This window comes from Entelurus aequoreus, linkage group LG23, assembly GCF_033978785.1.
Source record: "Entelurus aequoreus isolate RoL-2023_Sb linkage group LG23, RoL_Eaeq_v1.1, whole genome shotgun sequence".
In the NCBI taxonomy this organism is placed as follows: Eukaryota; Metazoa; Chordata; class Actinopteri; order Syngnathiformes; family Syngnathidae; genus Entelurus; species Entelurus aequoreus.
Genome location: NC_084753.1, coordinates 26,482,453 through 26,507,226, shown reverse-complemented (window position 1 = coordinate 26,507,226; position 24,774 = coordinate 26,482,453). Strand labels below are relative to the sequence as shown.

Sequence of the window (24,774 nt, the reverse complement as noted above, 5' to 3'; positions counted from 1 at the left end):
TTGATTGATTGAAACTTGTATTAGTAGATTGCACAGTACAGTACATATTCCGTACAATTGACCACTAAATGGTAACACCCGAATAAGTTTTTCGACTTATCACGTTAATCAATTCATGGTAAAGTTACATTGTTTAATGCATCCAGCGGGGCATCACAACAAAATTAGGCATAATGTGTTAATTCCACGACTGTATATATCTGTATCGGTTGATATCGGAATCGGTAATTAAGAGTTGGACAATATCGGAATATCGGATATCGGCAAAAAAGCCATTATTGGACACCTCTAATGCACACAACGCCAATATGTCTGATCATTTGCATACACATTATGCAAAAATATGATTGGCCATTAACAAGCCACATATTGCAAATGCCAGTCTGACGTCCACATTGACCATCCATTCGCATACACACAATGTACAACATCTACCCTTTGCATTCACACTTACATGTATTTCAAGCATCTGTCTGTCCATTCAGTTCACAGTTACAGTCTTGTAAACATGTATTTCTGTGCATTTGCAAACACATAATATAAACATATTTCTGACCTTCCATTCTGTCTATTCGCATACACATGATAGAAAACATCCGACTGTCCATTCGCATAGGTAAAAAACGTCAAACAACTTTGTTTATTCATGTTCATTTGTCAAAAAACATTCGACTAGCCATTCGCATACACACATAATGTAAAGTTCGGTTTGTCCATTCACTTACACGCAAGTAAAATAAGTAAAACAACTCTGTCCATGTACAACCTCTGGTAAAAAAAATAAAAAATGAAATGGAATGCACCTCCATCAGATTTAATCTGTATGCAGTTAAAAAAGGATTGTTCCTGCCTTGGAGAGCTGTTGCACCAAGTGGACTGACATGAATCATGGCTCCAACACGATGCCAATTGAAACAAAGAAGAGGATTATCAAACTTCAAGAAGGTAAATCCTCACGCAATGTTGCGAAAGACCAAGTACAAACAACACGAGAAGGTTGTAAAAGGCAAGCATACTGGTAGGTCAAGGAAAACATCAAAGCATGAGGACGAAAAAAACTTAAAGCTATATATCTTGGAAATATATAGCAAAACAAATGAAGAACAAATGGGTGCAAACTGGAGCTACCGTCTGTGATCAAACTATAAGAAACCAGGAGTTAGGAAACCAGGAAATAGGATTTAAATAGAAAAAAGCTAAATGAAAACACCTAAACCTAAAAAGACAAGGTTCCAATAGCCTAAGAAAAAGCAATCATTGACTATGGATGACTTGATGAAAGTCATATTCAGTGATGAATCATGAATGTGCATTTGGCAAGGTGATGTTCGCTACCCTTCCGATGAGATTCATGAAGACGACTGCCTGAAGAAAACATATATACCGTATTTTTCGGAGTGTAAGTCGCACCGGCCGAAAATGCATAAGAAAGAAGGAAAAGAAACATATATAAGTCGCACTGGAGTATGAATCGCATTTTTGGGGGATATTTATTTGATAAAACCCAACACCAAGAATATACATTTGAAAGGCAATTTAAAATAAATAAAGAATAGTGAACAACAGGCTGAATAAGTGTACGTTATATGAGGCATAAATAACCAACTGAGAACGTGCCTGGTATGTTAACGTAACATATTATGGTAAGAGTCATTCAAATAACTATAACATATAGAACATGCTATACGTTTACCAAACAGTCTGTCACTCCTAATCGCTAAATCCCATGAAATCTTATACGTCTAGTCTCTTACGTGAATGAGCTAAATAATATTTGATATTTTACGGTAATGTGTTAATAATTTCACACATAAGTCGCTCCTGAGTATAAGTCGCACCCCCGGCCAAACTATGAAAAAAACTGCGACTTATAGTCCGAAAAATACGGTAGTCATACAGTCATTGATGGTATAGAGCTGCATGTCAGGTAATGGCAATGGGAAGATGGCTGTCATTACATCTTTGGTAAATGCAGAATTTTATATTGACATTTTGGACACTTTTCATATTCTATCAATCGAAAAGATGTTTGGGGATGATGACACTTTAAGAAGATAATCCATACTGCCATTGAGCAAAAACGCAAGATTTTCCATGAAGAAAGATACATATATGGTCAATGTCATGACCTGCAAATAGTCCGGATCTCAATCCAATTGAAAACGTGTGGTAGAAATTGAAGAAAAGGGTCAATGACAAGACTCCAACCTGCAAAGCTGATCCGACAACAGCAATCAGAGAAAGTCGGAGCAAGATTGGTAAACAGTACTGTTTGCCACTCATTAAAGGCCTACTGAAATGAATTTTTTTTATTTAAACGGGGATAGCAGATCCATTCTATGTGTCATACTTAATCATTTCGCGATATTGCCATATTTTTGCTGAAAGGATTTAGTATAGAACAACAACGATAAAGTTCGCAACTTTTGGTCTCTGATAAAAAAAAAGCCTTACCCCTACCGGAAGTAGCGTGACGTAGTCAGTTGATCGCCTCCTCATATTTTCCTATTGTTTTCAATGCAGCTAGAGCGATTCGGACCGAGAAAGCGACGATTACCCCATTAATTTGAGCGAGGATGAAAGATTCGTGGATGAGGAACAATAGAGTGACGGACTAGAATGCAGTGCAAGACATATCTTTTTTTGCTCTGACCGTAACTTAGGTACAAGCTGGCTCATTGGATTCCACACTCTCTCCTTTTTCTATTGTGGATCACGGATTTGTATTTTAAACCACCTCGGATACTATATCCTCTTGAAAATGAGAGTCGAGAACGCGAAATGGACATTCACAGTGACTTTTATCTCCACGACAATACATCGACGAAACACTTTAGCTACGGAGCTAACGTGATAGCATCGTGCTTAACAGCATATAGAAACAAAATAAATAAATCCCTGACTGGAAGGATGGACAGAAGATCAACAATACTATTAAACCATGAACATGTAAATACACGGTTAATGCTTTCCAGCTTGGCGAAGCTTAAAAATGCTGTTGCTAACGACGCCATTGAAGCTAACTTAGTAACGGGACCTCACAGAGCTATGATAAAAACATTAGCGCTCCACCTACGCCAGCCAGCCCTCATCTGCTCATCAACACCCGTGCTCACCTGCGTTCCAGTGATCGACGGAAGGACGAAGGACTTCACCACGATCATCCGTGTGGTCGGTGGCTAACGTCGGCTAGCGCGTCTGCTATCCGAGTCAAATTCTTCCTGGTTGTGTTGCTGTAGTCCGCCGCTAATACACCGATCCCACCTACAACTTTCTTCTTTGCAGTCTTCGTTGTTCATTAAAGAAATTGCAAAAGATTCACCAACACAGATGTCCAGAATACTGTGGAATTTTGCGATGAAAACAGAGCTATTTGTGTTTCACTGGTTACGTCACGCGCATACGTCATCATCCAAAGACGTTTTCAACCGGAAGTTTAGCGGGAAATTTAAAATTGCACTTTATAAGTTAACCCGGCCGTATTGGCATGTGTTGCAATGTTAAGATTGCATTATTGATGTATAAACTATCAGACTGCGTGGTCGGTAGTAGTGGGTTTTAGTAGGCCTTTAAGTTCATGCCTCAGAGACTGCAAGCATACAAGCCAGAGGTTGTGCAACAACACAATTCTTGATTTATTTTCGTGTTTCTTAAAGCCAGGAAGTTGCCAATTGAAATGATTATAGTTTTTTGTCACGTCTGTTATCTGCTTTTCTTCCTACAAAATTGAACAAATGAATCAATGTCCTTTAAGACTGGTGATGCCATCATAGTACCTATGTCAAAAAACATCCGACTGTCCATTCACATACACATAATGTAAAGTTTGGTTTGTCCATTTATTTACACACATAAATCAAACAAGTAACACAACTCTCTCTCCATCCACGCACACATGTTAAGAACAATCAGACTGTCCATTCGCGTACACAGATAATAAAATGTTTGGTTTGTCTATTCACTTACGAGTAAAATGATAAATGATAAATAAATAAGCAAAACAACTATCTTTCCATGCATGTACATATAGTACAGGCCAAAGGTTTGGACACACCATCTCATTCAATGCGTTTTCTTTATTTCCATGACTATTTACATTGTAGATTGTCACTGAAGGCATCAACACTATGAATGAACACATGTGGAGTTATGTACTTAACAAAAAAAGGTGAAATGACTGAAAACAGGTTTTATATTCTAGTTTCTACAAAATAGCCACCCTTTGCTCTGATTACTTTTTTGCACACTCTTGGCATTCTCTCCATAAGCTTCACCTGAAATGGTTTTCACTTCACAAGTGTGCCTGAAGCTCATCGAGAGAATGCCAAGAGTGTGCAAAGGGTGGCTATTTTGAAGAAACCAGAATATAAAACATGTTTTCAGTTATGTTGCCCTTTTTTGTCAACTCCACTCACATTCATAGTTTTGATGCCTTCAGTGACAATCTACAATGTAAATAGTCATGAAAATAAAGAAAACGCATTGAATGAGGAGAAGGTGTGTCCAAACTTTTGGCCTGTACTGTATGTTCAAAAACATCTGACTGTCCATTCGCATACACATACAAAGCTTGGTTTGTCCATTCGGTTACACACACAAGTAAAATAAAAAAATTATCTGTCCATCCATGTACATATTTAAAAAAAATAACATCCGACTATCCATTGTGGCTATTCATTTAAACATCTACATAGTGAAAGCATCTGTCTGTCCTTTCGCACATAATTTAAACAACCGTCCACACATTCGCATTCTTCAATAATTTCAAGATTTCTGACACAACAGGGGGGTGCTCAATGTGTTTGAGCGATGTCAGTACATATGACAAGTGCAACAGGATACTCGGCCCCCCCATAGTTCTCAGGTAAATTACGTCCTCCTGTCACTGTGTGTGGAAGCGTAGATGTGTGTGTGTGTGTGTGTAGACGCTAACGTCGGGCCACCCGTAGTCACGGCTAAATTACACACTTGAGTTTCACCATATGCTTGCAGCCAAATGACACGGCCGTCTGCTCTTCTCTGACCCGTCCCTGCGGCCCTCGGTGGGCTCCTGCTGCCATCACTCTCTCTTTTTTTTGTGTGTGTTGCGCACACAAGCAGAGAGCGCGGCGGCAGCTGTTGGCGTACGTTGCGAGCAGCTGATGCCTGCAGCTTAAGAGTCACTTTCTTAATCCCATCCTGTGTGGCAAGATTCACTGGAAATTTAGGGCCCACGCAGGGCTTAATAAATGTGCCGCGGACAAAAATGTCAATCAAACGAAGGCGTGTTTCCGTTTCGGGAAAACGCACATCGACTCCTCGGAAAAAACTTGATTGACAGATTAAGCAGGAGAACCCACTCCTCCCGGATAGCACACACTTGACACTTTTCGATGAAGTACATGCATGATACAACTCAAATTACTCGCACTTGACAAAGTGTCACAGGTGAGGGAAGACTTTCTACTGTCATCTTTATGTCTTTGCGGTTATAGAGCATGAGAAGTAAAACGTGAAAAGCCAGCTGCGCGTTATTCGAAATATAATGAGCGCTGTTCGACCTCATTGCACACCACACCTTTCTGTAGACATTGTTCATTTAACACCTTTTTGACAGCATCCATCAAAACTCTGCATTATTATATTTTATGTATGCAGAATTGTGCAGAGGTGTGCAAATAGAAAAATCTCCATTGGAAAAAAACAACCTTTATAAACAATCCATTGTGTATCCATAGGGATTTATGAAGACGACTGCCTGAAGAAAACATGCAGTAAACCTCTAAAGTGTCTCTTCGCATATACACATCATGTAAACATATTTTTGGCCATTAACAAACACACTGTCACTGCGAAAATCTTGTTTGTCCATTCACGTACGCTCATTATGTAACATCTGTCAGTACACATATACACACCACGTTAACATGGGTCTGGCCATTGACACATGCACAAAAAGCAAACATACACTACCGTTCAAAAGTTTGGGGTCACATTGAAATGTCCTTATTTTTTAAGGAAAAGCACTGTACTTTTCAATGAAGATAACTTTAAACTAGTCTTAACTTTAAAGAAATACACTCTATACATTGCTAATGTGGTAAATGACTATTCTAGCTGCAAATGTCTGGTCTGTGGTACAATATCTACATAGGTGTATAGAGGCCCATTTCCAGCAACTATCACTCCAGTGTTCTAATGGTACAATGTGTTTGCTCATTGGCTCAGAAGGCTAATTGATGATTAGAAAACCCTTGTGCAATCATGTTCACACATCTGAAAACAGTTTAGCTCGTTACAGAAGCTACAAAACTGACCTTCCTTTGAGCAGATTGAGTTTCTGGAGCATCACATTTGTGGGGTCAATTAAACGCTCAAAATGGCCAGAAAAAGAGAACTTTCACCTGAAACTCGACAGTCTATTCTTGTTCTTAGAAATGGAGGCTATTCCACAAAATTGTTTGGGTGACCCTAAACTTTTGAACGGTAGTGTATGTCTGTCAATTTGCATACACAAACTAGGCAAACATCTGCTCATTTGCATACAGACATCATATAATAGCTGTCTAAAAACAACCTTTTTTAAACAATTCATTGTGTGTCCAACGAGATTTATGAAGACGACTGCCTGAAGAAAACATGCAGTAAACCTCTAAAGCAGCGTTTCTCAAAGTGTGGGGCGCGCCCCACTGGTGGGGAATAGAGACATGACAGGTGGGGCGCGAGGAACGGGAGGAAATTTCACTTTAATTTTTTTTTTTTTTTCAATTATATTCTTAGATTTTTTTTTTTACTATGCTTTCATTTTCTATACACACTGTAAATCACTTTGTGATTCTGTCTGTGAAATCCGCTATATAAATAAATGTAAATTACTTATTCTTCCTGTAGGCTTTAAATTTCTAGGTAGGAGCGAAAGTTTGACAGACATAGCAACAGTAACTAATGGGGGCGGGGCTAAGCGGAAGCTTTGTGAATGGCGAGTCACTGTGCGAGGATTTGCTGTTTTGCAAATACATAAAAAATAGAGCCACTGCTGATTAGCTGTTCAAGATAATGGACCGTTTCCTCAAAGAACACGACCTTAAATGGGAAAACTGTGTGGCTTTTGCTCTGATGGTGCACAGACCATGGCAGGGTAAAGAAACGGGCTGCAGGCTCTATTAAAGAGGGTTGCGCCAAATGCGCATTGAACACACTGTGTCATTCACCGGGAAACACTCGCGTCAAGGCAGCTCAGCCCCAAACTCAATGAGGTTTTAACAGTGGCAGTGTCAAGCCTGCAACCCCGATTTGAAAAGCTGTGCAGTGCAAAACAGGCTCATTGCAGCCACTAATGCTGGAGTACTGTAAAACTCATGTTCACTTGCCCTGTCTTGCCAAATGCATTAGCTCCTCCTTTTTTTTTGCAAAGATTGAGAAGTGGCACTTTTATTTTTATTTATTATTGAACTTGATGCAAGTTATTTGATTTATTATTGAACTTGATGCAAGTTATAACACTTTTATTTGATTTATTATTGAACTTGATGCAAGTTATAACACTTTTTTTGATTTATTATTGAACTTGATGCAAGTTATAACACGTTTTTTTATTTATTATTGAACTTGATGCAAGTTATAACACTTTGTTTGATTTATTATTGAACTTGATGCAAGTTATAACACTTTTATTTGATTTATTATTGAACTTGATGCAAGTTATAACACTTTTTTTGATTTATTATTTAACTTGATGCAAGTTATAACACTTTTGTTTTATTTATTATTGAACTTGATGCAAGTTATTTTATTTGATATTGAACTTGATGCAAGTTATACCACAGCTGCACAGTTATTTTATTTATTATTGAACTTGATGTTATTTTATGTTATTGAGTTTGAATGTATACAACTTGATGTTACTTGATGTTCAATAAATTTGAAAATGTTAAGCTTGCCATTAGCGTTCTGTTGGGGCGATGGGGGCAGGTGGGGCTTGAAAACTCCCCTTTGTCCAAAGTGGGGGATGACAAAAAAAGTTTGAGAACCACAGCTCTAAAGTGTCTCGTCACAAAAAGACATCATGTAAACATATTTTTGGGCATTAACAAGCACACAAAACAAACTGTCATTGAGTAAATCTGTTTGTCCATTCACGTTACGCACATTACTTAATATCAGTCTATCAATTCACATATACACACCACGTTAATATGGGTCTGGTCATTGACACATGCACAAAAAGCAAACATATGTCTGTCCATTTGCATACACACACTAGGCAAAAATCTGCTCATTTGCATACAGACATCATTTAATATCTGTCTAAAAACGACCTTTTTTTAAACAATTCATTGTGTGTCCAACGAGATTTATGAAGACGACTGCCTGAAGAAAACATGCAGTAAACCTCTTAAGTGTCTCTTCGCATATACACATCATGCAAACATATTTTTGGGCATTAACAAACACACAAAACACACTGTCACTGCGAAAATCTGTTTGTTCATTCAGGTACGCACATTGTGTAACATCTGTCAATACACATATTGACACATGCACAAAAAGCAAACATATGTCTGCCAATTTGCATACACACACTAGTCAAAAATCTGCTCATTTGCATACAGACATCATATAATATCTGTCTAAAAACAACCTTTTTTAAACAATTCATTGTGTGTCCAACGAGATTTATGAAGACGACTGCCTGAAGAAAACATGCAGTAAACCTCTAAAGTGTCTCGTCACAAAAAGACATGTAAACATATTTTTGGGCATTAACAAGCACACAAAACAAACTGTCATTGAGTAAATCTGTTTGTCCATTCACGTTATGCACATTACTTAATATCTGTCTATCAATTCACATATACACACCACGTTAATATGGGTCTGGTCATTGACACATGCACAAAAAGCAAACATATGTCTGTCCATTTGCATACACACACTAGGCAAAAATCTGCTCATTTGCATACAGACATCATATAATATCGGTCTAAAAACAACATTTTTTTAAACAATTCATTGTGTGTCCAACGAGATTTATGAAGACGACTGCCTGAAGAAAACATGCAGTAAACCTCATAAGTGTCTCTTCACATATACACATCATGCAAACATATTTGTGGGCATTAACAAACACACACAGAACAAACACTGCGAAAATCTGTTGGTCCATTCACGTATGCACATCTGTCAATACAAATATACACACCACGTTAAGTCTAGTCATTGACACATGCACAAAAAGCAAACATATGTCTGTCAATTTGCATACACACACCAGGCAAAAATCTGCTCATTTGCATACAGAAATAATAGCTGTCTAAAAACTACCTTTTTTTAAACAATTCATTGTGTGTCCAACGATTTATGAAGACGACTGCCTGAAGAAAACATGCAGTAAACCTCTAAAGTGTCTCTTCGCATATAGACATCATGTAAGCATATTTTTGGGCATTAACAAGCACACAAAACAAACTGTCATTGCGGAAATCTGTTTGTCTGTTCACGTTACGCACATTACCTAACATATGTCTATCAATTCACATATACACACCACGTTAATATGGGTCTGGTCATTGACACATGCACAAAAAGCAAACATATGTCTGCCCATTTGCATACACACACTAGGCAAAAATCAGCTCATTTGCATACAGACATCATATAATATCTGTCTAAAAACGACCTTTTACAAACAATTCATTGTGTGTCCAACGAGATTTATGAAGACGACTGCCTGAAGAAAACATGCAGTAAACCTCTAAAGTGTTTTTTCGCATATACACATCATGCAAACATATTTTTTGGGCATTAACAAACACACAAACTGTGATTGCGAAAATCTGTTGGTCCATTCACGTACGCACATCATGTAACATCTGTCAATAGACATGTACATACCACGTTAACATAGGTCTGGCCATGGACACATGCACAAAAAGCAAACATATGCCTGTCAATTTGCATACACACACTAGGCAAAAATCAGCTCATTTGCATACAGACATCATTATTGAAAACCTAAATGCTTTCTTGCCCAGTTCAGTTCTTACTTTGGGTACGACAAATTGCAGAACATTCATTGAACGAAGATTGTGACTTCCTTGTTTCTTTGTTAAAAGACAAGACAGATAAGATGGAGTGATACCCAGAATGGTTTTGTAGATGAAAACATACCAAAGATTGAGGCGTCGAGCACTTAAAGATGTCCAGTTAACCATTGAGTATAATACGCAACGGTGAGTAAGGGGAGCGCAGTTGGTGATAAATCTCAGTGCACCGTGGTACACACTATCCAGCTTGTGGAGACAACCAGCAGTAGCATTCATGTACAACACATCTCCATAGTCAATAACAGGTAAGAAGGTTGTTTCCACCAATTTCTGTTTCACAGTAAAAGAAAAACAAGACTTGTTTCTATAATAAAATCCCAGTAAAAGTTTCAGTTTTTTTACAACATACTGAATGTGCTCCTTAAAACTCAAGTGGTCATCAATTAAAAATCCTAAATATTTAAAAGCACATACTAACATAATTTGTTGCCCATTTCTTGTTAAAATGTTCTCACACAGTGCTGATCTTACAGTTTTTGATGTGGTAAAGAACATACACTTTGTTTTCTCTGCATTTAAAACCAGTTGAAGATAGCAAAGTTGTTCTTGTACTCTGTCAAATGCATGTTGTAGATATTTAAAGGCCTCAGCAGGAGTGGGTGCTGTACAGTATATGACAGTATCATCAGCATAGAAATGGAATATGGAATCATATAATATCTGTCTAAAAACAACCTTTTTTAAACAATTCATTGTGTGTCCAATGAGATTTATGAAGACGACTGCCTGAAAAAAACATGCAGTAAACCTCTAAAGTGTCTCGTCACAAAAAGACATCATGTAAACATATTTTTGGGCATTAACAAGCACACAAAACACACTGTCACTGCGAAAATCTGTTTGTTCATTCACGTACGCACATTATGTAACATCTGTCAATTCACATACACATACCACGTTAACATAGGTCTGGTCCATGACATATGCACAAAAAGCAAACATGTTTGTCATTTGGCATACACACACTAGGCAAACATCTGCTCATTTGCATACAGACATCATATAATATCTGTCTAAAAACGACCTTTTACAAACAATTCATTGTGTGTCCAATGAGATTTATGAAGACGACTGCCTGAAGAAAACATGCAGTAAACCTCTAAAGTGTCTCTTCGCATAAACACATCATGTAAACATATTTTTGGGCATTAACAAACGCACAAAACAAAACTGTCACTGCGAAAATCTGTTGGTCCATTCACGTACGCACATTATGTAACATCTGTCAATTCACTTATACATACCACGTTAACATAGATCTGGTCCATGACATATGCACAAAAAGCAAACATATCTGTTATTTTGCATACACACACTAGGCAAAAATCTGCTCATTTGCATACAGACATTATATAATAGCTGTCTAAAAATGACCTTTTTTAAACAATTCATTGTGTGTCCAATGATTTATGAAGACGACTGCCTGAAGAAAACATGCAGTAAACTTCTTAAGTGTCTCTTCGCATATACCTGTAGACATCATGTAAACATATTTGTGGGCATTAACAAGAACACAAAACAAACTGTCATTGAGGAAATATGTTTGTCCGTTCACATTACGTAACATCTGTCTATCAATTCACATATACACACGACACCTGCAGAAAAAGCAAACATGTCTGTCAATGTGCGTACACACACTAGGCGAAAATCTGGTCATTTGCATACAGACATCATATAATATCTGTCTAAAAACAACCCTTTACAAACAATTCATTGTGTGTCCATTGAGATTTATGAAGACGACTGCCTGAAGAAAACATGCTGTAAACCTGTTAAGTGTCTCTTCGCATATAGACATCATGTGAACATATTTGTGAGCATTAACAAACACACACAACAAACACTGCGAAAATCTGTTGGTCCATTCACGTCTGCACATTATGTAACATCTGACTGTCAATTCACATATACACACAGCACGTTAACATGGGTCTGGTTATTGAAACATGCGCAAAAAGCAAACATATGTCTGTCAATTTGCATACACACACTCGGCAAAAATCTGCTCATTCGCATAGAGACATCATATAATAGCTGTCTGTCAGTTCACATGTGCACATAATATAAACGAGTGTCTGGCGAATGACATATGCACAAAAAGCAAACATCTGTCTGTCAATTTGCGTATATACACAATGTGAAAATATGTCCATTACAATACAAACATTTGCTGTAACATCTGTCTGTCAATTCACATATACAAACAATATAAACTACTGTGTGGCCATTGACATATGCACAAAAAGCAAACATCTGTATGTCAGTTTGCTTACACACCCAATGCAAAAATCTGTTAATTCAAATACAAAAATCATCTGCTGTAACATCTGTTTGTCAACTCACATATACACATGGTGTGTTATTGTCTGGCCATTGACGTATGCCCCATAAAGAAAATATTTGTCTTTCGATTTGCGTACACACACAATGCAAAATGTACACACACCATGTACAGTAACAGCTCTCTGACAACTGACTGTACTTATACACATCATATACTGTCTATTTGCAAACCACATTGTCTATTCGTATAGTGCACACATCATTTTAAACATATGTCTGGCCAGTCACACATGCTGTAATGTAAAACAAACGTCAGTCAATTCATTAACCATGCAGGGGGTGAACTGTTATTCTGCACACACAATGAAAACATTTTTTAAACACAAACCAAACAAAAGGGATTCATTACAAACTACTCATATTTTAGTGAATGTAACATTTATCTAAGGCTTAGACAAACTTTAATGATCCGCAAAGGAAACCTATGTTTTCTGTACATAAAAAACAAACGCATGGTTGTATAAATCTTCTACAAAACCAAAAACCAGTGAAGTTGGCACGTTGTGTAAATGGTAAATAAAAGCAGAATACAATGACTTGCAAATCATGTTCATCTTATATTCAAGTGAATAGACTGCAGAGACAAGATACTTAACGTTCAAACTGAGAACGTTTGTTATTTTTTGCAAATATTAGCTCATTTGGAATTCGATGCCGGCAAGTGTTTCAAAAAAGCTGGCACAAGTGGCAAAAAAGACTGAGAAAGTTGAGGAATGCTCATCAAACACTTATTTGGAACATCCCACAGGTGAACAGGCTAATTGGGAACAGATGGGTGCCATGTGGGTGCCATGATTGGGTATAAAAGCAGCTTCGATGAAATGCTCAGTCATCCACAAACAAGGATGGGGCGAGGATCACCACTTTGTGAAGAAATGCGTGAACAAAGAACAACATTTCTCAACCAGCTATTGCAAGGAATTTAATGATTTCACCATCTACGGTCCGTAATATCACCAAAAGTTTCAGGGAATCTGGAGAAATCACTGCACGTAAGCGATGATATTACGGACCTTTGATCCTTCAGGTGTTACTGCATCAAAAAGCAACATCAGTGTGTAAAGGATATCACTGCATGGGCTCAGGAACACTTCAAAAAACCACTATCAGTAACTACAGTTGGTCGCTACATCTGTAAGTGCAAGTTAAAACTCTACTATGCAAAGCGAAATCCATTTATCAACAACACCCAGAAATGCCACCGACTTCGCTGGGCCCGAGCTCATCTAAGATGGACTGATGCAAAGTGGAAAAGTGTTCTGTGGTCTGACGAGTCCACATTTCAAATAGTTTTTGAAAACTGTGAACGTCGTGTCCTCCGGGCCAAAGAGGAAAAGAACCATCCGGATTGTTATAGGCGCCAAGTTCAAAAGCCAGCATCTGTGTTGGTATGGGGGTGAATTAGTGCCCAAGGCATGGGTAACTTACACATCTGTGAAGGCACCATTAATGTTGAAAAGTACATACAAGTTTTGGAGCAACATATGTTGCCATCCAAGCAACGTTACCATGGACGCCCCTGCTTATTTCAGCAAGCCACATTCTGCACGTATAACAACAGCGTGGCTTCACAGTAAAAGAGTGCAGGTACTAGACTGGACTGCCTGTAGTCCAGACCTGTCTCCCATTGAAAATATGTGGCGCAATATGAAGCGCAAAGTACGACAACGGAGACCCCGGACTGTTGAACAACTTAAAGGCCTACTGAAATGATTTTTATTTATTTAAACGGGAATAGCAGATCCATTCTATGTGTCATACTTGATCATTTCGCTATATTGCCATATTTTTGCTGAAAGGATTTAGTAGAGAAAATCGACGATAAAGTTCACAACTTTTGCTCGCTGATAAAAAAAGCCTTGTCTGTACCAGAAGTAGCGTGATGTCACAGGAGCTAGTATTCCTCACAATTTTCCATTGTTTACAATGGAGCGAGAGAGATTCGGACCGAGAAAGTGACGATTACCCCATTAATTTGAGCGAGGATGAAAGATTTGTAGATGAGGAACGTTACAGTGAAGGACTTGAGAGGCAGTGATGGACGTATCTTTTTTCGCTCTGACCGTAACTTAGGTACAAGCTGGCTCATTGGATTCCACACTCTCCTTTTTCTATTGTGAATCACGGATTTGTATTTCAAACCACCTCAGATACTATATCCTCTTGAAAATGAGAGTCGAGCACGCGAAATGGACATTTAAAGTGACTTTTATCTCCAAGACAATACATCGGTGACACACTTAGCTACTGAGCTAACGTGATAGCATCATTCTCAAATGAAGATATAAACAAAATAAATAAACCCCTGACTGGAAGGATAGACAGAAAATCAACAATAATATTAAACCATGTACATGTAACTACACGGTTAAAAATTCTCAGCCTGGTAAGGCTAAACTATGCTGTTGCTAATGACGCTAAGGCTAATTTAGCAACCAGACCTCACCGAACTATGTACTCTCTCCTTTTTCTATTGTGTATCACGGATTTGTATTTTAAACCACCTCGGATACTATATCCTCTTGAAAATGAGAGTCGAGCACGCGAAATGGACATTTAAAGTGACTTTTATCTCCAAGACAATACATCGGTGACACACTTAGCTACTGAGCTAACGTTATAGCATCGTTCTCAAATGAAGATAGAAACAAAATAAATAAACCCCTGACTGGAAGGATAGACAGAAGAGCAACAATACTATTAAACCATGTACATGTAACTACACGGTTAAAAATTCTCAGCCTGGTAAGGCTTAATAATGCTGTTGCTAACGACGCTAAGGCTAATTTAGCAACTTAGCAACCGGACCTCACAGAACTATGATACAAACATTAGCGCTCCACCTACGCCAGCCAGCCCTCATCTTCTCATCAACAGCCGTGCTCACCTGCGTTCCAGCGATCAACGGCGCGACGAAGGACTTCATCCGTGGGTTTGGCGGCAAGCATCGGCTAGGCGTCTTCTATCAGGGTAAGTAGTCCTTGTTGTGTTGCTGTAAGTATTGTACTTAGCCGCTAAGACACCGATCGATCCCACCTACAACGTTCTTCTTTGCAGCCTCCATTGTTCATTAAACAAATTGCAAAAGATTCACCAACACAGATGTCCAGAATACTGTGGAATTTTGTCGAAGAAAACAGAGCTTTGTGTATTGTGTCCAATAGGGCCCAAACATTTCCGTGCATTTTTTGACGTCACGCGCATAAATCATATCCAAAGGAGTTTTTCAACCGGAAGTGTGGTGGGAATTTTAAAATTGCACTTTATAAGTTAACCCGGCCGTATTGGCATGTGTTTCAATGTTAAGATTTCATCATTGATATATTGATTGATTGATTGATTGAGACTTTTATTAGTAGGTTGCACAGTGAGGTACATATTCCGTACAATTGACCACTAAATGGTAACACCCGAATAAGTTTTTCAACTTGTTTAAGTCGGGGTCCACTTAAATTGATTCATGATGCAGATATATACTATCATATATACTATCATCATAATACAGTCATCACACAAGATAATCACATTGAATTATTTACATTATTTACAATCAGGGGTGTGGAGGGGGGGGGGGGGGTATGGACATCAAGTAGTGGACATAGAGAGAGAGAGAGAGAGAGAGATCAGAAGGCATAAGAAAAAGAAAAAGTATCTGCATTTGATTGTTTACATTTGATTATTAGCAATCCGGGGAGGGTGTTAGTTTAGGGTTGTAGCTGCCTGGAGGTGAACTTTTATTGCGGTTTTGAAGGAGGATAGAGATGCCCTTTCTTTTATACCTGTTGGGAGCGCATTCCACATTGATGTGGCATAGAAAGAGAATGAGTTAAGACCTTTGTTAGTTCGGAATCTGGGTTTAACGTGGTTAGTGGAGCTCCCCCTGGTGTTGTGGTTATGGTGGTCATTTACGTTAAGGAAGTAGTTTGACATGTATCAGACTGCGTGGTCGGTAGTAGTGGGTTTCAGTAGGCCTTTAAGCTGTACATCAAGCAAGAATGAGAGTGAATTCCACCTGAAAAGCTTCAAAAATTGGTCTCCTCAGTTCCCAAACGTTTACTGAGTGCTGTTAAAAGGAAAGGCCATGTAACACAGTGGTAAAAATGCCCCTGTGCCAACTATTTTGCGATGTGTTGCTGCCATTAAATTCTAAGTTAATGATCATTTGCAAAACAAACATTACATATCTTGTCTCTGCAGTCCATTCAATTGTATATAAATTGAAAAGGATTTGCAAATCATTGTATTCTGTTTTTATTTACCATTTACACAACGTGCCAACTTCACTGGTTTGGGGTTTTGTATTACAAACTACTCATATTTTATCCAAGACTTAGACAAACTTTATTGATCCACAAAGGAACCCAATTTTTTTCTATACACAAAAAACAAACGCATGGTTATATAACTCTTCTACAACAACAATATACTGCTTACATCAGTGCTCCAAAGATAACAGAGATTATGTCTTTTTTTAGTACGAGAGAAAAATGAGTATAAATGTTTCATCCAAGAGAATAGCTATCTTTGTTTCTAGAAAAGATCATGCCTTTTTCCACTGGGTCACATGTTTATAAAAAAAAAAAAAAGCACTTATTGTATCCCACATTCTATTAATTGTACTCGGATAACAAAAATAACTTGAGTGCCGTGACCGGCTGGCTTACAAACATCCAAGCATGTGTCGTCAAGACTGAGGATTTTACAGCTTTTGGGTCATATGTTAAATAGTGTGCCAGAGTGGCCCTCGGTCATATGATCGCAGGAACAGTGTGACCAGACCTGAGGTGAAAATAATTCTTAAAGCCTTTGTCTGGCTCGTAATCCAGTTGGGTGTTATTTATATATTAAGTGTCCTCCTGCAAACAAAGCATGTACTATGCGGAATACAAGAAAAGGAAATGAAGTTAAGTAAGCATTTGATGCATTATTTCATGCCCGAGGCGGCGAGTATAGATATAGGAGGAGGAAGTGAGTAAGTGGTGTGTGTGAGACAGATTATTGACATTGTGCCACGATGCATAACATCTCTGCCCATCCCTAACAGAATTCCTGCGCAAATGGCAGCTGTCTGAATGTGTCCTCGACTTGTTCTCCTCCATCATAATTCACTCCTTTCGGTGCGTCTGCGTGTTGCTCAAGATAAGAGCGCCAAGGCCGTGCGATGCATTCTTGGCATTTCCCAGGTCTCACTGCTTGTCCCTGACACGGCGTGTGTTTTTATGTGCCTTTTTTCACGCCCGCGACACAGCTACCGGGTCATAACATAGCACCCTAGGTGTTATGATGGGCTGTTTGGTCACGCTGACCTCGTCGGACACTTCGCACAGTAGGCCACCGGGCTCTTAAAAGGCGCATCCGCTTTGATCCACGCGGTGATATATGGACGCAGTTGCGCCAGCGCGCCACTAAGAGGCGTCCTCATCTTAACCGCCCCCCCCACTGTCCCGCACAGCTGGTCATCCTCTCCCCCTGAGCTGTAATTGCAGCTCTGTCCTGGGAAATGGAAAGGAGGAAATCCCACAGCTTTCGCCTCTGCACCGATGACAATAAAAAAAAAAAAAAAAGAAAAGGAAAAGGGGAAGAAAGCGTTGTTCAGCTGAGATGAAAGAAGGAGGGAGGCTTATGGAGGTGTAGGTGGAGGGATGAAGGTGAAAGGAGGGAGGAGGGCTGGATGTCGGTAGTAAACGCTCCGTTTTATTAACCTCATTTAGTTTAGAGCCTGAGAGTGGAGAGAAAAAGTAGCAGGGTGTTTGCTAATGACACTTAAACAGTGCCGTTGTATGTAGTTTTTCACCAAAAATATGTATTGGTTTTCCTCTGTTGCAACCTTTTTTGGTCCATTTAGATTAGGGGCGTCAAACTCAAATACAGAGTGGGCCAAAATTTAAAAACTGAACAAAGCCGCGGGCCAAGGTTGAACAAATTAACCTTTTAATAGGGACCCAAACAAGTTTTGCATTGAATATTGAATAGAGATGTCCTATAATATCGGCCTGCCGATGTTATCGGCCGATAAATGCATTGAAAAATGTAATATCGGAAAATATCGGTATCGGTATTTTTTTATATCGGTATCGTTTTTATTTTTATTTTTGTTAAATCAACATAACAAACACAAGATACACTTACAATTAGCGCACCAACCCAAAAAGCCTCCCTCCCCCATTCACACTCATTCACACAAAAGGGTTGTTTCTTTCTGTTATTAATATTCTGGTTCCTACATTATATATCAATATATATCAATACAGTCTGCAAGGGATACAGTCCGTAAGCACACATGATTGTGCGTGCTGCTGGTCCACTAATAGTACTAACCTTTATCAGTTAATTTTACTCATTTTCATTAATTACTAGTTTCTGTGTAACTGTTTTTATATTGTTTTACTTTCTTTTTTATTCAAGAAAATGTTTTGAATTTATTTATCTTATTTTATTAATTAAAAAAAAAAGGACCTTATCTTCAACATACCTGGTTGTCCAAATTAAGCATAATAATGTGTTAATTCCACGACTGTATATATCGGTATCGGTTGATATCTGTAATTAAAGAGTTGGACAATATTGGAATATTGGATACCGGCAAAAAGCCATTATCGGACATCCCTAATATTGAACAAGCAAGGCTTATATAACTTTATAGTGACATGCAAAATTGAGTTTCAAATAATAATAATAAAAGAAATAATGGCATATCAAATAACATTTAAATAAAAATGTAATGCCTCTTTTCTATTTGCAGCCTTCTGAGGTAAAATATCAAAATAAACTTTTTCCACAGGCTAATAATAAATTTAAAAATAAAATAACAATAATTAATGAATCAAACATTCAAGCCTTGAAGTAGCAAGGCAAAGTGCACAGGGGGTTGGGTTGGGGGGGGGGGGGGGTGTATATTGTAGCGTCCCAGAAGAGTTAGTGCTGCAAGGGGTTCTGGGTATTTGTTCTGTCGTGTTTATGTTGTGTTACGGCGCGGATGTTCTCCCGAAATGTGTTGGTCATTCTTGTTTGGTGTGGGTTCACAGTGTGGCGCATATTTGTAACAGTGTTCAAGTTGTTTATACGGCCAACCTCAGTGTGACCTGTATGGCTGTTGACCAAGTATGCCTTGCATTCACTTGTGTGGGTGTAAAAGCCGCATATATTATGTGACTGGGCCGGCACGCTGTTTGTATGGAGGAAAAGCGGACGTGACGACAGGTTGTAGAGGACGCTAAAAGCAGTGCCTTTAAGGCACGCCCCCAATATTGTTGTCCGGGTGGAAATCGGGGGAATGGTTGCCCCGGGAGATTTTCGGGAGGGGCAATGCACTTCGGGAGTCTCCCGGGAAAATCGGGAGGGTTGGCAAGTATGAGAATTTGTGGTGTTACCACCGCCGCTGTATAATACCGGTGGGCCAGCTCTAATGTTAATTTGATATTGCCTCAAGGGCCAAATGAAATTACACGGTGGGCCAAATTTGGCCCGCGGGCCAGAGTTTGACTCCCATGCTTTAGATCGAGCCAAATATGCCTCTGTGTGAGAACCATGTCTCTCTGTGCAAACGCTTACCATATTTGGGCGCACCGGATTATAAGGCGCACTGCCAGTGAGTGAGTCTAGTCAGGTCTTTTTTCATACAAAAGGCGCACTGGGTTATAAGGCGCATTATGCAAAGCTTACATATTATTATTAATTTTTTTCTAAATGTAAAAGACTTCCTTGTGGTCTACATAACATGTAATGGTGGCTCTTTGGTCAAAATCTTCAAGTTGCTTTCTGACAGTCGCTTCCGGATGCGCCGTTTTGTGGGCGGTCTTATTTACGTGGCTCACCTTCGACAGCGTCTTCTCCCCGTCATCTTTGTTGTAGCGGTGTAGCGTGCAAGGACGGGAGTGGAAGAAGTGTCAAAAGATGGTGCTAACTGTTTTAATGACATTCAGACTTTACTTCAATCAATAACGCAGCAGCATCTCCTCATCCGTGGCTCACTAGTGCAACAACAAGGCCGGAAATGTGTCCCGTGAAAAACCGTCCGACCGGAACTCTCTAATAACTAAAGTTCCTTGGGTGAATAATGTAAACTCACTACACTGGTATGGTTTTAGTGCCTTCATGGCGAGTTTACTGACGGATATAAGCAAGAACTTTACACTACTTTATATTAGAAATGGCAACAGCGGAGGATGAAAAAGAAGAAGCTTATCGACTACAAAGGCGGACGCGCACATTTTCAGGATTTATGCAGATCCCAAATACAGATCAGCAGGTACCAGAAGCTAAGAAAAGTTGATTTTGAATAATATTCCGAAACAAAACACCAGATAATATGTCTTACCTTATACACACACACACACACACACCATAATAGTACTAGTATATTGAAGCACAGTACAATCCATCAAGCGATGCGACTTCATAGCTTACCAAAGTCGTGCTAAAACATTTTGATAGATTTTTGACTGTCGTGTGTAATGTTCTATATTTTCAATGGAACATATACAATTTTGGTGTTGTCTACACGTATCACTTATGTGTGACTGCCATCTACTGGTCACACTTATCATTTCACCTTGTACCAAATAAAATAGTTTCGAGGTCGGTAAGCACCAAAGTTATTCCATACATTAGGCGCACCGGGTTATAAGGCGCACTGTCATGTTTTGAGAAAATGAAAGGATTTTAAGTGCGCCTTGTAGTCCGGAAAATACGGTATTCATTATGTGTGCCGCTGGTAGGGATGGGAATCGAGAACCGGTACTTGTTTAGAACTGGTGTATCAATTGCTTGGTAACGCTTGCTATTTTTTCAAATGATTCCCCTTACTATTTTTGCTGGCAGGAATGACTCAACTCATTACGCAACGTGCGTAGTGACGTCAGACAGCAACATGGGCGGATAAAGCGCTCAAAAGTTTGCCAGCATTTTACAAAAAAAATGCAACAGCACGACTAATATTAATTGCAAGTTGCTATTTAATCAAGAGGAGGACATATGAGCAAAATGCAATATGCTAAAACATTTGAACATAGCTATAATGGAATGTCCCGTTTTTGAACCACACCAATCTCATAGGCAGCAGCAGCCATCTGGCGTAATTACAAAACCCAAAACCAGTTAAGTTGTGTAAAAGGTAAATAAAAACAGAATACAATGATTTGCAAATCCTTTTCAACTTATATTCAATTGAATAGACTGCAAAGACAAGATATTTAATATTCGAACAGGTATACTTTATTTTTTGCAAATATTAGCTCATTTGGAATTTGATGCCTGCAACATGTTTCAAAAAATCTGGCACAAGTGGCAAAAAAGACTGAGAAAGTCAAGGAATGCTCATCAAACACTTATTTGGAACATCCCACAGGTGAACAGGCTAATTGGGAACAGGTGGGCGCCATGATTGGGTATAAAAACAGCTTCCATGAAATGCTCAGTCAGGGTCACCACTCTCAGTGGCCTAGTGGTTAGAGTGTCCGCCCTGAGATCGGTAGGTCGTGAGTTCAAACCCCGGCCGAGTCATACCAAAGACTATAAAAATGGGACCCATTACTTCCCTGCTTGGCACTCAGCATCAAGGGTTGGAATTGGGGGTTAAATCACCAAAAATTATTCCCGGGCGCGGCTTCCGCTGCTGCTCACTGCTCCACCCACCTCCCAGGGGGTGATCAAGGGTGATGGGTCAAATGCTGAGAATAATTTCGCCACACATAGTGTGTGTGTGACAATCATTGGTACTTTAACTTTAACTTTGTAAACAAATGCGTGAGCAAATTGTCCAACAGTTTAAGAACAACATTTCTCAACCAGCTATTGCAAGGAATTTAGGGATTTCACCATCTACGGTCCGTAATATCATCAAAAGGTTCAGAGAATGCGGAGAATTCACTGCACGTAAACGATGATACTACAGACCTTCAATCTCTCAGGCGGTACTGCATCAAAAAGTGACATCAGTGTGTAAAGGATATCACCACATGGGCTCAGGAACACTTCAGAAAACCACTGTCAGTAACTACAGTTTATCGCTACATCTGTAAGTGCAAGTTAAAACTCGACTATGCAAAGCGAAAGCCATTTATCAACACCCAGAAACGCTGCCGGCTATATCCAGAAATTAGCAAACTTTTAAGATAGAAATAAATATTTTACTCTGAAAACAAGCATTATTCAACTTGCAATTTTTTAAATTAAGCATCCTCGAGATGATGCATGTTTTGCAAACAACCTTTTCTATGAGGGGAAAACCAAAATATTTTATTTGAATAGTTATATTCTAAATTTTAACATTTTTAAACTAGAACAAAAAATATAATTATTTTAAGATTAGTCAATGAATAAAAAAGTAAAATAGCTCTTAAAACTAGGGAAATTTATAAATATAAAATGTTTAATCTTGGCAGGTGGCACACCATTTGCAGTGTAGTATAGCAGCTGTTTATTTTGAACATGCTTACAATGTTTCATCCAGAGTGTGCACAGTTCATCATGTCCAAAAGGGAGTCATAAGAAGCAAAGCTTACCTCCTACTGTCACGGTGCCGCATGGTTCCGGTTGTTAGCGTGGTCCCAGGATGCAGAAAAGGCAGGGGGTCTGCAAGCAGAAGATGAGGGAAGGGACTCATATTCCTGGGTGGTTCCTGGGGTTAACCATTTTACAATGCAGTCAGCTGAAAATGATGGAAAGCACCGCTCTACATAGCAACAAAATTGGAATTGCACAAAACACATTTTAAGATATTTAAACTAAAGTTGATAGTGCACCTCCTCGATTTGGCACGTTTCGTGTGTCAGGTAAACCGCAACAAATGGGGCCATATGAATCCTCCTCCTACTGTAGCTGAGTATCCAAACAAAGACAGCAGTCAACCAGGGGTAAAAATGCAAAAGATAGCAATAGAAAAACTCTAAAAAATGAGCTACAGAACTAAGGTGTGCACTCTACAATAAACTTGTGCTGTCCAAGTAGTGATTGTCCACAGGTGAGTCTCCTAATAGGCCAAACAGAAACTGGTGTGTTAATCAGCACTCCAGACAGGCTGTGACGTGGCAGAGGAAGCATACAGGAAGTGAAAAGAAAAACAAACAGAGAGAAAGAAGCGCTGACATAGAAACAAACACAAAACACGGGGAAATAATAGACAAACACATCCCAGCAATTACTAGTAATAGGGGTGTAAAACTGTATCGGTACAAATCGAAAAAACGGTTTAAATTTAGAGATATGAGTACATCGTTTGGCAAAACTCTGGATCGGTCTACACAACCCAAAACCAGTGAAGTAGGCACGTTTTCTAAATCGGAAATAAAAACATAATACAATGATTTACAAATCATTTTCAACTTATATTCAATTGAATAGACTGCAAAGACAACATATTTAATGTTTTCCACTTTGCATCAGTCCATCTTAGATGAGCTCGGGCCCAGCGAAGCCGGCGGCGTTTCCGGGTGTTGTTGATAAACAGCTTTGGCTTTGCATAGTAGAGTTTTAACTTGCACTTACAGATGTAGCGACAAACTGTAGTTACTGACAGTGGTTTTCTGAAGTGTTGCTGAGCCCATGCGGTGATATCCTTTACACACTGATGTCACTTTTTGATGCAGGGATCCAAGGTCACAGGCATTCAAAGTTCATTACGCTCACGTGCAGTGATTTCTCCAGATTCTCTGAACCTTTTGATGATATTACACACCGTAGATGGTGAAATCCCTAAATTCCTTGCAATGGCTTGTTGAGAAATGTTGTTCTTAAACTTTTCGCTCAAGCATTTGTTCACAAAGTGGTGACCCTCGCCCCGTCCGTGTTTGTGAATGACTGAGCATTTCATGGAAGCTGCTTTTATACCCAATCATGGCACCCACCTGTTCCCAATTAGCCTGTTCACCTGTGGGATGTTCCCAATAAGCGTTTGATCAGCATTCTTCAACTTTTTCAGTCTTTTTTACCACTTGTGCCAGCTTTTTTGAAACATGTCGCAGGCATCAAATTCCAAATGAGCTAATATTCGCAAAAAATAACAAAGTTTACGAGTTTGAATATTAAATATATTGTCTTTGCAGTCTATTCAATTGAATATAAGTTGAAAAGGAATTCCAAATCATTGTATTCTGTTTTTATTTACCATTTACACAACGTGCCAACTTCACTGGTTTTGGGTTTTGTATACCATGTATGGATAGGTCGATGTCTGGTTGGAAAGTCATGAATTAGTTCATCGGAGCTCTGCTACAAACTATGGCCGCTTCTGTGATGACATAATATGCGAGTAACGTTCTCGTTCGTTTGCGACTGACAACAGAGGAACATGGCAGACAGCACTGAAAGAGTTGACAAACAATGCACCCCCAAATTATATCTAAAT

General features: G+C 39.0%; 1 protein-coding gene across 1 annotated transcript in view; it reads right to left on the bottom strand.

Annotated features, from left to right (window-relative positions):
• Window positions 1-23,321, bottom strand: part of LOC133641118 (protein eva-1 homolog C) — a 432,473-nt gene extending 409,152 nt beyond the window's left edge. Inside the window, exon 1 of the mRNA XM_062034993.1 lies at window positions 22,934-23,321. The gene's annotated coding sequence lies outside the window, so the exon portion shown is untranslated. The remainder of the gene's footprint in view (window positions 1-22,933) is intronic.
• Window positions 23,322-24,774: the final 1,453 nt, after the last annotated feature.